The following is a 13,602-nucleotide window of genomic DNA, read 5'->3' as shown; positions in this document are numbered from 1 at the left end:
CTGTGCTGTACATGTACAGGAGCTGTCACTGAGACACACACGGGCCGTACAGTACCAGACGGGAGTGATTCATTCCTTTTTACCCGCTGTGTGCTGTACATGTACAGGAGCTGACACTGTGACACACACGGGCCGTACAGTACCAGACGGGAGTGAATCGTTCCCTTTTACCCGCTGTGTACTGTACATGTGCAGGCGCTGACACTGAGACACACACAGACCGTGCAGTACCAGATGGAAGTGAATCGTTCCCTTTTACCCGCTGTGTACTGTACATGTACTGGAGCTGACACTGAGACACGCACGGGCCGTACAGTACCAGACGGGAGTGAATCGTTCCATTTTACCCGCTGTGTACTAAACATGTACAGGAGTTGACACTGAGACACACACGGGCCGTCCAGTACCAGACGGGAGTGAATCGTTCCCTTTTACCCGCTGTGTACTGTACATGTACAGGAGCTGACACTGAGACACACACGGGCCGTACAGTACCAGACGGGAGTGAATCGTTCCCTTTTACCCGCTGTGTACTGTACATGTACAGGAGCTGACACTGAGACACACACGGGCCGTACAGTACCAGACGGGAGTGAATCGTTCCCTTTTACCCGCTGTGTAATGTACATGTACAGGAGCTGATACTGAGACACACACGGGCCGTACAGCACCAGACGGGAGTGAATCGTTTCCTTTTACCCGCAGTGTAATGTACATGTACAGGAGCTGACACTGAGACACACACGGGCCGTACAGTACCAGACGGGAGTGAATCGTTCCCTTTTACCCGCTGTGTGCTGTACATGTACAGGAGCTGACACTGAGACACACACGGGCCGTACAGTACCGGACGGATGTGAATCATTCCCTTTTACCCACTGTGTACTGTACATGTACAGGAGCTGACACTGAGACACACACGGGCCGTACAGTACCGGACGGGAGTGAATCGTTTCCTTTTACCCGCTGTGTACTGTACATGTACAGGAGCTGACACTGAGACACACACGGGCCGTACAGTACCAGACGGGAGTGAATCGTTCCCTTTTACACGCTGTGTACTGTACATGTACAGGAGCTGACACTGAGACACACACGGGCCGTACAGTCCCAGACGGGAGTGAATCGTTTCCTTTTACCCGCTGTGCACTGTACATGTACAGGAGCTGACACTGAGACACACACGGGCCGTACAGTACCAGACGGGAGTGAATCGTTCCCTTTTACCTACTGTGTGCTGTACATGTACAGGAGCTGACACTGAGACACAGACGGGCCGTACAGTACCAGACGGGAGTGAATCGTTCCCTTTTACCCGCTGTGTACTGTACATGTACTGGAGCTGACACTGAGACACACACGGGCCGTACAGTACCAGACGGGAGTGAATCGTTCCTTTTTACCCGCTGTGTACTGTACATGTACAGGAGCTGACACTGAGACCCACACGGGCCGTACAGTACCAGACAGGAGTGAATTGTTCCCTTTTACCCGCTGTGTACTGTACATGTACAGGCGCTGACACTGAGACACACGGACCGTTCAGTACCAGACGGGAGTGAATCATTCCCTTTAACCCGCTGTGTACTGTACATGTACAGGAGCTGACACTGAGACACACACGGACCGTACAGTACCAGATGGGAGTGAATCGTTCCCTTTTACCCGCTGTGTACTGTACATGTACAGGAGCTGACACTGAGACACACACAGACCGTACAGTACCAGATGGGAGTAAATCGTTCCCTTTTACCCACTGTGTGCTGTACATGTACAGGAGCTGACACTGAGACACAAACGGACCGTACAGTACCAGACGGGAGTGAATCGTTTCCTTTTACCCGCTGTGTACTGTACATGTACAGGAGCTGACACTGAGACACACACGGGCCGTACAGTACCAGACGGGAGTGAATCGTTCCCTTTTACACGCTGTGTACTGTACATGTACAGGAGCTGACACTGAGACACACACGGGCCGTACAGTACCAGACGGGAGTGAATCGTTCCCTTTTACCCGCTCTGTGCTGTACATGTACAGGAGCTGTCACTGAGACACACACGGGCCGTACAGTACCAGACGGGAGTGATTCATTCCTTTTTACCCGCTGTGTGCTGTACATGTACAGGAGCTGACACTGTGACACACACGGGCCGTACAGTACCAGACGGGAGTGAATCGTTCCCTTTTACCCGCTGTGTACTGTACATGTGCAGGCGCTGACACTGAGACACACACAGACCGTGCAGTACCAGATGGAAGTGAATCGTTCCCTTTTACCCGCTGTGTACTGTACATGTACTGGAGCTGACACTGAGACACGCACGGGCCGTACAGTACCAGACGGGAGTGAATCGTTCCATTTTACCCGCTGTGTACTAAACATGTACAGGAGTTGACACTGAGATACACACGGGCCGTACAGTACCAGACGGGAGTGAATCGTTCCCTTTTACCCGCTGTGTACTGTACATGTACAGGAGCTGACACTGAGACACACACGGGCCGTACAGTACCAGACGGGAGTGAATCGTTCCCTTTTACCCGCTGTGTACTGTACATGTACAGGAGCTGACACTGAGACACACACGGGCCGTACAGTACCAGACGGGAGTGAATCGTTCCCTTTTACCCGCTGTGTACTGTACATGTACAGGAGCTGACACTGAGACACACACGGGCGGTACAGTACCAGACGGGAGTAAATCGTTCCCTTTTACATGCTGTGTGCTGCACATGTACAGGAGCTGACACTGAGACACACACGGGCCGTACAGTACCAGACGGGAGTGAATCGTTCCCTTTTTCCCGCTGTGTACTGTACATGTACAGGAGCTGTCACTGAGACACACACGGGCCGTACAGTACCAGACGGGAGTGATTCATTCCTTTTTACCCGCTGTGTGCTGTATATGTACAGGAGCTGACACTGAGACACACACGGGCCGTACAGTATTGACAGGAGTGAATCGTTCCATTTTACCCGCTGTGTAATGTACATGTACAGGAGCTGACACTGAGACACACACGGGCGGTACAGTACCAGACGGGAGTGAATCGTTTCCTTTTACCCGCTGTGTACTGTACATGTACAGGAGCTGTCACTGAGACACACACGGGCCGTACAGTACCAGACGGGAGTGATTCATTCCCTTTTACCCGCTGTGTGCTGTACATGTACAGGAGCTGACACTGAGACACACACGGGCCGTACAGTACCAGACGGGAGTGAATCGTTCCATTTTACCCGCTGTGTAATGTACATGTACAGGAGCTGACACTGAGACACACACGGGCCGTACAGCACCAGACGGGAGTGAATCGTTTCCTTTTACCCGCTGTGTACTGTACATGTACAGGAGCTGTCACTGAGACACACACGGGCCGTCCAGTACCAGACGGGAGTGATTCATTCCCTTTTACCCGCTGTGTACTGTACATGTAGAGGAGCTGACACTGAGACACACACGGGCCGTACAGTACCAGACGGGAGTGAATCGTTCCCTTTTACCCGCTGTGTACTGTACATGTACAGGAGCTGACACTGAGACACACACGGGCCGTACAGTACCAGACGGGAGTGAATCGTTCCCTTTTACCTGCTGTGTGCTTTACATGTACAGGAGCTGACACTGAGAGACACACGGGCTGTACAGTACCAGACGGGAGTGAATCGTTCCCTTTTACCCGCTGTGTACTGTACATGTACTGGAGCTGACACTGAGACACACACGGGCCATACAGTACCAGACGGGAGTGAATCGTTCCTTTTTACCCGCTGTGTACTCTACATGTACAGGAGCTGACACTGAGACACACACGGGCCGTACAGTACCAGACAGGAATGAATCGTTTCCTTTTACCCGCTGTGTACTGTACATGTACAGGAGCTGACACTGAGACACACACGGACCGTACAGTACCAGATGGGTGTGAATCGTTCCCTTTTACCCGCTGTGTACTGTACATGTGCAGGAGCTGACACTGAGACACACACGGACTGTACAGTACCAGACGGGAGTGAATCGTTCCCTTTTACCCACTGTGTGCTGTACATGTACAGGAGCTGACACTGAGACACACACGGACCGTACAGTACCAGACGGGAGTGAATCGTTCTCTTTTACCCGCTGTGTAATGTACATGTACAGGAGCTGACACTGAGACACACACGGGCCGTACAGCACCAGACGGGAGTGAATCGTTTCCTTTTACCCGCAGTGTAATGTACATGTACAGGAGCTGACACTGAGACACACACGGGCCGTACAGTACCAGACGGGAGTGAATCGTTCCCTTTTACCCGCTGTGTGCTGTACATGTACAGGAGTTGACACTGAGACACACACGGGCCGTACAGTACCAGACGGGAGTGAATCGTTCCCTTTTACCCGCTGTGTACTGTACATGTACAGGAGCTGACACTGAGACACACACGGGCCGTATAGTACCAGACGGGAGTGAATCTTTCCCTTTTACCCGCTGTGTACTGTACATGTACAGGCGCTGACACTGAGACACACACGGACCATACAGTACCAGACGGGAGTGAATCATTCCCTTTTAGCCGCTGTGGACTGCACATATACAGGAGCTGACACTGAGACACACACGGACCGTACAGTACCAGATGGGAGTGAATCGTTCCCTTTTACCCGCTGTGTACTGTACATGTACAGGAGCTGACACTGAGACACGCACGGGCCGTACAGTACCAGACGGGAGTGAATCGTTCCCTTTTACCCACTGTGTGCTGTACATGTACAGGAGCTGAAACTGAGACACACACAGGCCGTACAGTACCAGACGGGAGTGAATCGTTCCCTTTTACCCGCTGTGTACTGTACATGTACTGGAGCTGACACTGAGAAACACACGCACCGTACAGTACCAGAGGGGCGTGAATCGTTCCCTTTTACCCGCTATGTGCTGTACATGTACAGGAGCTGACACTGAGACACACACGGGCCGTACAGTACCAGACAGGAGTGAATCATTCCCTTTTACCCGCTGTGTAATGTACATGTACAGGAGCTGACACTGAGACACACACGGGCCGTACAGCACCAGACGGGAGTGAATCGTTTCCTTTTACCCGCTGTGTAATGTACATGTACAGGAGCTGACACTGAGACACACACGGGCCGTACAGTACCAGACGGGAGTGAATCGTTCCCTTTTACCCGCTGTGTGCTGTACATGTACAGGAGCTGACACTGAGACACACACGGGCCGTACAGTACCGGACGGATGTGAATCATTCCCTTTTACCCACTGTGTACTGTACATGTACAGGAGCTGACACTGAGACACACACGGGCCGTACAGTACCGGACGGGAGTGAATGGTTTCCTTTTACCCGCTGTGTACTGTACATGTACAGGAGCTGACACTGAGACACACACGGGCCGTACAGTCCCAGACGGGAGTGAATCGTTTCCTTTTACCCGCTGTGCACTGTACATGTACAGGAGCTGACACTGAGACACACACGGGCCGTACAGTACCAGACGGGAGTGAATCGTTCCCTTTTACCTACTGTGTGCTGTACATGTACAGGAGCTGACACTGAGACACAGACGGGCCGTACAGTACCAGACGGGAGTGAATCGTTCCCTTTTACCCGCTGTGTACTGTACATGTACTGGAGCTGACACTGAGACACACACGGGCCGTACAGTACCAGACGGGAGTGAATCGTTCCTTTTTACCCGCTGTGTACTGTACATGTACAGGAGCTGACACTGAGACCCACACGGGCCGTACAGTACCAGACAGGAGTGAATTGTTCCCTTTTACCCGCTGTGTACTGTACATGTACAGGCGCTGACACTGAGACACACGGACCGTTCAGTACCAGACGGGAGTGAATCATTCCCTTTAACCCGCTGTGTACTGTACATGTACAGGAGCTGACACTGAGACACACACGGACCGTACAGTACCAGATGGGAGTGAATCGTTCCCTTTTACCCGCTGTGTACTGTACATGTACAGGAGCTGACACTGAGACACACACAGACCGTACAGTACCAGATGGGAGTAAATCGTTCCCTTTTACCCACTGTGTGCTGTACATGTACAGGAGCTGACACTGAGACACAAACGGACCGTACAGTACCAGACGGGAGTGAATCGTTTCCTTTTACCCGCTGTGTACTGTACATGTACAGGAGCTGACACTGAGACACACACGGGCCGTACAGTACCAGACGGGAGTGAATCGTTCCCTTTTACACGCTGTGTACTGTACATGTACAGGAGCTGACACTGAGACACACACGGGCCGTACAGTACCAGACGGGAGTGAATCGTTTCCTTTTACCCGCTGTGTACTGTACATGTACAGGAGCTGACACTGAGACACACACGGGCCGTACAGTACCAGACGGGAGTGAATCGTTCCCTTTTACCCGCTGTGTACTGTACATGTACTGGAGCTGACACTGAGACACACACGGATCGTACAGTACCAGACGGGAGTGAATCGTACCTTTTTACCCGCTGTGTACTGTGCATGTACAGGAGCTGACACTGAGACACACACGGGCCGTACAGTACCAGACAGGAGTGAATCGTTCCCTTTTACCCGCTGTGTAATGTACATGTACAGGAGCTGACACTGAGACACACACGGGCCGTACAGCACCAGACGGGATTGAATCGTTTCCTTTTACCCGCTGTGTACTGTACATGTACAGGAGCTGACACTGAGACACACACGGGCCGTACAGTACCAGACAGGAATGATTCATTCCCTTTTATCTGCTGTGTGCTGTACATGTACAGGAGCTGACACTGAGACACACGTGCCGTACAGTACCAGACGGGAGTGAATCGTTCCCTTTTACCCGCTGTGTACTAAACATGTACAGGAGTTGACACTGAGACACACACGGGCCGTACAGTACCAGACGGGAGTGAATCGTTCCATTTTACCCGCTGTGGGCTGTACATGTACAGGAGCTGACACTGAGACACACACGGGCCGTACAGTACCAGACGGGTGTGAATCATTCCCTTTTACCCGCTGTGTACTGTACATGTACAGGAGCTGACACTGAGACACACACGGGCCGTCCAGTACCAGACGGGAGTGAATCGTTTCCTTTTACCCGCTGTGTACTGTCCATGTACAGGAGCTGACACTGAGACACACACGGGCCGTACAGTACCAGACGGGAGTGAATCGTTCCCTTTTACCCGCTGTGTACTGCACATGTACTGGAGCTGACACTGAGACACACACGGGCCGTACAGTACCAGACGGGAGTGAATCGTTCCTTTTTACCCGCTGTGTACTGTACATGTACAGGAGCTGACACTGAGACACACACGGGCCGTACAGTACCAGACAGGAGTGAATCGTTCCCTTTTACCCGCTGTGTACTGTACATGTACAGGAGCTGACACTGAGACACACACGGGCCGTACAGTACCAGATGGGATTGAATCGTTCCCTTTTACCCGCTGTGTACTGTACATTTACAGGAGCTGACACTGAGACACACACGGGCCGTACAGTACCAGGCGGGAGTGAATAGTTCCCTTTTACCTACTGTGTGCTGTACATGTAAAGGAGCTGACACTGAGACACACACGGGCCGTACAGTACCAGACGGGAGTGAATCATTCCCTTTTACCCGCTCTGTACTGTACATGTACTGGAGCTGACACTGAGACACACACGTGCCGTACAGTACCCGACTTGAGTGAATCGTTCCCTTTTACCCGCTGTGTACTAAACATGTACAGGAGTTGACACTGAGACACACACGGGCTGTACAGTACCAGACGGGAGTGAATCGTTCCCTTTTACCCGCTGTGTACTGTACATGTACAGGAGCTGACACTGAGACACACACGGGCCGTATAGTACCAGACGGGAGTGAATCGTTCCCTTTTACCCGCTGTGTACTGTACATGTACAGGCGCTGACACTGAGACACACACGGACCGTACAGGACCAGACGGGAGTGAATCATTCCCTTTTACCCGCTGTGTACAGCACATATACAGGAGCTGACACTGAGACACACACGGACCGTACAGTACCAGATGGGAGTGAATCGTTCCCTTTTACCCGCTGTGTACTGTACATGTACTGGAGCTGGCACTGAGACACACACGGGCCGTACAGTACCAGACGGGAGTGAATCGTTCCCTTTTACCCGCTGTGTACTGTACATGTACAGGAGCTGACACTGAGACACGCACGGGCCGTACAGTACCAGACGGGAGTGAATCGTTCCCTTTTACCCACTGTGTGCTGTACATGTACAGGAGCTGAAACTGAGACACACACAGGCCGTACAGTACCAGACGGGAGTGAATCGTTCCCTTTTACCCGCTGTGTACTGTACATGTACTGGAGCTGACACTGAGAAACACACGCACCGTACAGTACCAGAGGGGCGTGAATCGTTCCCTTTTACCCGCTATGTGCTGTACATGTACAGGAGCTGACACTGAGACACACACGGGCCGTACAGTACCAGACAGGAGTGAATCATTCCCTTTTACCCGCTGTGTAATGTACATGTACAGGAGCTGACACTGAGACACACACGGGCCGTACAGCACCAGACGGGAGTGAATCGTTTCCTTTTACCCGCTGTGTAATGTACATGTACAGGAGCTGACACTGAGACACACACGGGCCGTACAGTACCAGACGGGAGTGAATCGTTCCCTTTTACCCGCTGTGTGCTGTACATGTACAGGAGCTGACACTGAGACACACACGGGCCGTACAGTACCGGACGGATGTGAATCATTCCCTTTTACCCACTGTGTACTGTACATGTACAGGAGCTGACACTGAGACACACACGGGCCGTACAGTACCGGACGGGAGTGAATCGTTTCCTTTTACCCGCTGTGTACTGTACATGTACAGGAGCTGACACTGAGACACACACGGGCCGTACAGTCCCAGACGGGAGTGAATCGTTTCCTTTTACCCGCTGTGCACTGTACATGTACAGGAGCTGACACTGAGACACACACGGGCCGTACAGTACCAGACGGGAGTGAATCGTTCCCTTTTACCTACTGTGTGCTGTACATGTACAGGAGCTGACACTGAGACACAGACGGGCCGTACAGTACCAGACGGGAGTGAATCGTTCCCTTTTACCCGCTGTGTACTGTACATGTACTGGAGCTGACACTGAGACACACACGGGCCGTACAGTACCAGACGGGAGTGAATCGTTCCTTTTTACCCGCTGTGTACTGTACATGTACAGGAGCTGACACTGAGACCCACACGGGCCGTACAGTACCAGACAGGAGTGAATTGTTCCCTTTTACCCGCTGTGTACTGTACATGTACAGGCGCTGACACTGAGACACACGGACCGTTCAGTACCAGACGGGAGTGAATCATTCCCTTTAACCCGCTGTGTACTGTACATGTACAGGAGCTGACACTGAGACACACACGGACCGTACAGTACCAGATGGGAGTGAATCGTTCCCTTTTACCCGCTGTGTACTGTACATGTACAGGAGCTGACACTGAGACACACACAGACCGTACAGTACCAGATGGGAGTAAATCGTTCCCTTTTACCCACTGTGTGCTGTACATGTACAGGAGCTGACACTGAGACACAAACGGACCGTACAGTACCAGACGGGAGTGAATCGTTTCCTTTTACCCGCTGTGTACTGTACATGTACAGGAGCTGACACTGAGACACACACGGGCCGTACAGTACCAGACGGGAGTGAATCGTTCCCTTTTACACGCTGTGTACTGTACATGTACAGGAGCTGACACTGAGACACACACGGGCCGTACAGTACCAGACGGGAGTGAATCGTTTCCTTTTACCCGCTGTGTACTGTACATGTACAGGAGCTGACACTGAGACACACACGGGCCGTACAGTACCAGACGGGAGTGAATCGTTCCCTTTTACCCGCTGTGTACTGTACATGTACTGGAGCTGACACTGAGACACACACGGATCGTACAGTACCAGACGGGAGTGAATCGTACCTTTTTACCCGCTGTGTACTGTGCATGTACAGGAGCTGACACTGAGACACACACGGGCCGTACAGTACCAGACAGGAGTGAATCGTTCCCTTTTACCCGCTGTGTAATGTACATGTACAGGAGCTGACACTGAGACACACACGGGCCGTACAGCACCAGACGGGATTGAATCGTTTCCTTTTACCCGCTGTGTACTGTACATGTACAGGAGCTGACACTGAGACACACACGGGCCGTACAGTACCAGACAGGAATGATTCATTCCCTTTTATCTGCTGTGTGCTGTACATGTACAGGAGCTGACACTGAGACACACACGTGCCGTACAGTACCAGACGGGAGTGAATCGTTCCCTTTTACCCGCTGTGTACTAAACATGTACAGGAGTTGACACTGAGACACACACGGGCCGTACAGTACCAGACGGGAGTGAATCGTTCCATTTTACCCGCTGTGGGCTGTACATGTACAGGAGCTGACACTGAGACACACACGGGCCGTACAGTACCAGACGGGTGTGAATCATTCCCTTTTACCCGCTGTGTACTGTACATGTACAGGAGCTGACACTGAGACACACACGGGCCGTCCAGTACCAGACGGGAGTGAATCGTTTCCTTTTACCCGCTGTGTACTGTCCATGTACAGGAGCTGACACTGAGACACACACGGGCCGTACAGTACCAGACGGGAGTGAATCGTTCCCTTTTACCCGCTGTGTACTGCACATGTACTGGAGCTGACACTGAGACACACACGGGCCGTACAGTACCAGACGGGAGTGAATCGTTCCTTTTTACCCGCTGTGTACTGTACATGTACAGGAGCTGACACTGAGACACACACGGGCCGTACAGTACCAGACAGGAGTGAATCGTTCCCTTTTACCCGCTGTGTACTGTACATGTACAGGAGCTGACACTGAGACACACACGGGCCGTACAGTACCAGATGGGATTGAATCGTTCCCTTTTACCCGCTGTGTACTGTACATGTACAGGAGCTGACACTGAGACACACACGGGCCGTACAGTACCAGACGGGAGTGAATCATTCCCTTTTACCCGCTCTGTACTGTACATGTACTGGAGCTGACACTGAGACACACACGTGCCGTACAGTACCCGACTTGAGTGAATCGTTCCCTTTTACCCGCTGTGTACTAAACATGTACAGGAGTTGACACTGAGACACACACGGGCTGTACAGTACCAGACGGGAGTGAATCGTTCCCTTTTACCCGCTGTGTACTGTACATGTACAGGAGCTGACACTGAGACACACACGGGCCGTATAGTACCAGACGGGAGTGAATCGTTCCCTTTTACCCGCTGTGTACTGTACATGTACAGGCGCTGACACTGAGACACACACGGACCGTACAGGACCAGACGGGAGTGAATCATTCCCTTTTACCCGCTGTGTACAGCACATATACAGGAGCTGACACTGAGACACACACGGACCGTACAGTACCAGATGGGAGTGAATCGTTCCCTTTTACCCGCTGTGTACTGTACATGTACTGGAGCTGGCACTGAGACACACACGGGCCGTACAGTACCAGACGGGAGTGAATCGTTCCCTTTTACCCGCTGTTTACTGTACATGTACTGGAGCTGACACTGAGACACACATGCACCGTACAGTACCAGACAGGAGTGAATCGTTCCCTTTTACCCGCTGTGTAATGTACATGTACAGGAGCTGACACTGAGACACACACGGGCCGTACAGTACCAGACGGGAGTGAATCGTTCCCTTTTACCCGCTGTGTGCTGTACACGTACAGGAGCTGACACTGAGACACACACGGGCCGTACAGTACCAGACGGGAGTGAATCGTTCCCTTTTACCCGCTGTGTACTGTACATTTACAGGAGCTGACACTGAGACACACACGGGCCGTACAGTACCAGGCGGGAGTGAATCGTTCCCTTTTACCTACTGTGTGCTGTACATGTACAGGAGCTGACACTGGGACACACACGGGCCGTACAGTACCAGACGGGAGTGAATCATTCCCTTTTACCCGCTGTGTACTGTACATGTACTGGAGCTGACAGTGAGACACACACGGGCCGTACAGTACCAGGCGGGAGTGAATCGTTCCTTTTTACCCGCTGTGTAATGTACATGTACAGGAGCTGACACTGAGACACACACGGGCCGTACAGCACCAGACGGGAGTGAATCGTTTCCTTTTACCCGCTGTGTACTGTACATGTACAGGAGCTGTCACTGAGACACACACGGGCCGTCCAGTACCAGACGGGAGTGATTCATTCCCTTTTACCCGCTGTGTACTGTACATGTAGAGGAGCTGACACTGAGACACACACGGGCCGTACAGTACCAGACGGGAGTGAATCGTTTCCTTTTACCCGCTGTGTACTGTACATGTACAGGAGCTGACACTGAGACACACACGGGCCGTACAGTACCAGACGGGAGTGAATCGTTCCCTTTTACACGCTGTGTACTGTACATGTACAGGAGCTGACACTGAGACACACACGGGCCGTACAGTACCAGACGGGAGTGAATTGTTCCCTTTTACCCGCTCTGTGCTGTACATGTACAGGAGCTGTCACTGAGACACACACGGGCCGTACAGTACCAGACGGGAGTGATTCATTCCTTTTTACCCGCTGTGTGCTGTACATGTACAGGAGCTGACACTGTGACACACACGGGCCGTACAGTACCAGACGGGAGTGAATCGTTCCCTTTTACCCGCTGTGTACTGTACATGTGCAGGCGCTGACACTGAGACACACACAGACCGTGCAGTACCAGATGGAAGTGAATCGTTCCCTTTTACCCGCTGTGTACTGTACATGTACTGGAGCTGACACTGAGACACGCACGGGCCGTACAGTACCAGACGGGAGTGAATCGTTCCATTTTACCCGCTGTGTACTAAACATGTACAGGAGTTGACACTGAGACACACACGGGCCGTACAGTACCAGACGGGAGTGAATCGTTCCCTTTTACCCGCTGTGTACTGTACATGTACAGGAGCTGACACTGAGACACACACGGGCCGTACAGTACCAGACGGGAGTGAATCGTTCCCTTTTACCCGCTGTGTACTGTACATGTACAGGAGCTGACACTGAGACACACACGGGCCGTACAGTACCAGACGGGAGTGAATCGTTCCCTTTTACCCGCTGTGTAATGTACATGTACAGGAGCTGATACTGAGACACACACGGGCCGTACAGCACCAGACGGGAGTGAATCGTTTCCTTTTACCCGCAGTGTAATGTACATGTACAGGAGCTGACACTGAGACACACACGGGCCGTACAGTACCAGACGGGAGTGAATCGTTCCCTTTTACCCGCTGTGTGCTGTACATGTACAGGAGCTGACACTGAGACACACACGGGCCGTACAGTACCGGACGGATGTGAATCATTCCCTTTTACCCACTGTGTACTGTACATGTACAGGAGCTGACACTGAGACACACACGGGCCGTACAGTACCGGACGGGAGTGAATCGTTTCCTTTTACCCGCTGTGTACTGTACATGTACAGGAGCTGTCACTGAGACACACACGGGCCGTACAGTACCAGA

Source organism: Somniosus microcephalus, unplaced genomic scaffold, assembly GCF_052327205.1.
Source record: "Somniosus microcephalus isolate GS21.2 unplaced genomic scaffold, FLI_Smic_1.0 unresolved_chr1, whole genome shotgun sequence".
Classification (NCBI taxonomy): domain Eukaryota; kingdom Metazoa; phylum Chordata; class Chondrichthyes; order Squaliformes; family Somniosidae; genus Somniosus; species Somniosus microcephalus.
Note: the sequence above shows the minus strand (reverse complement) of the source record.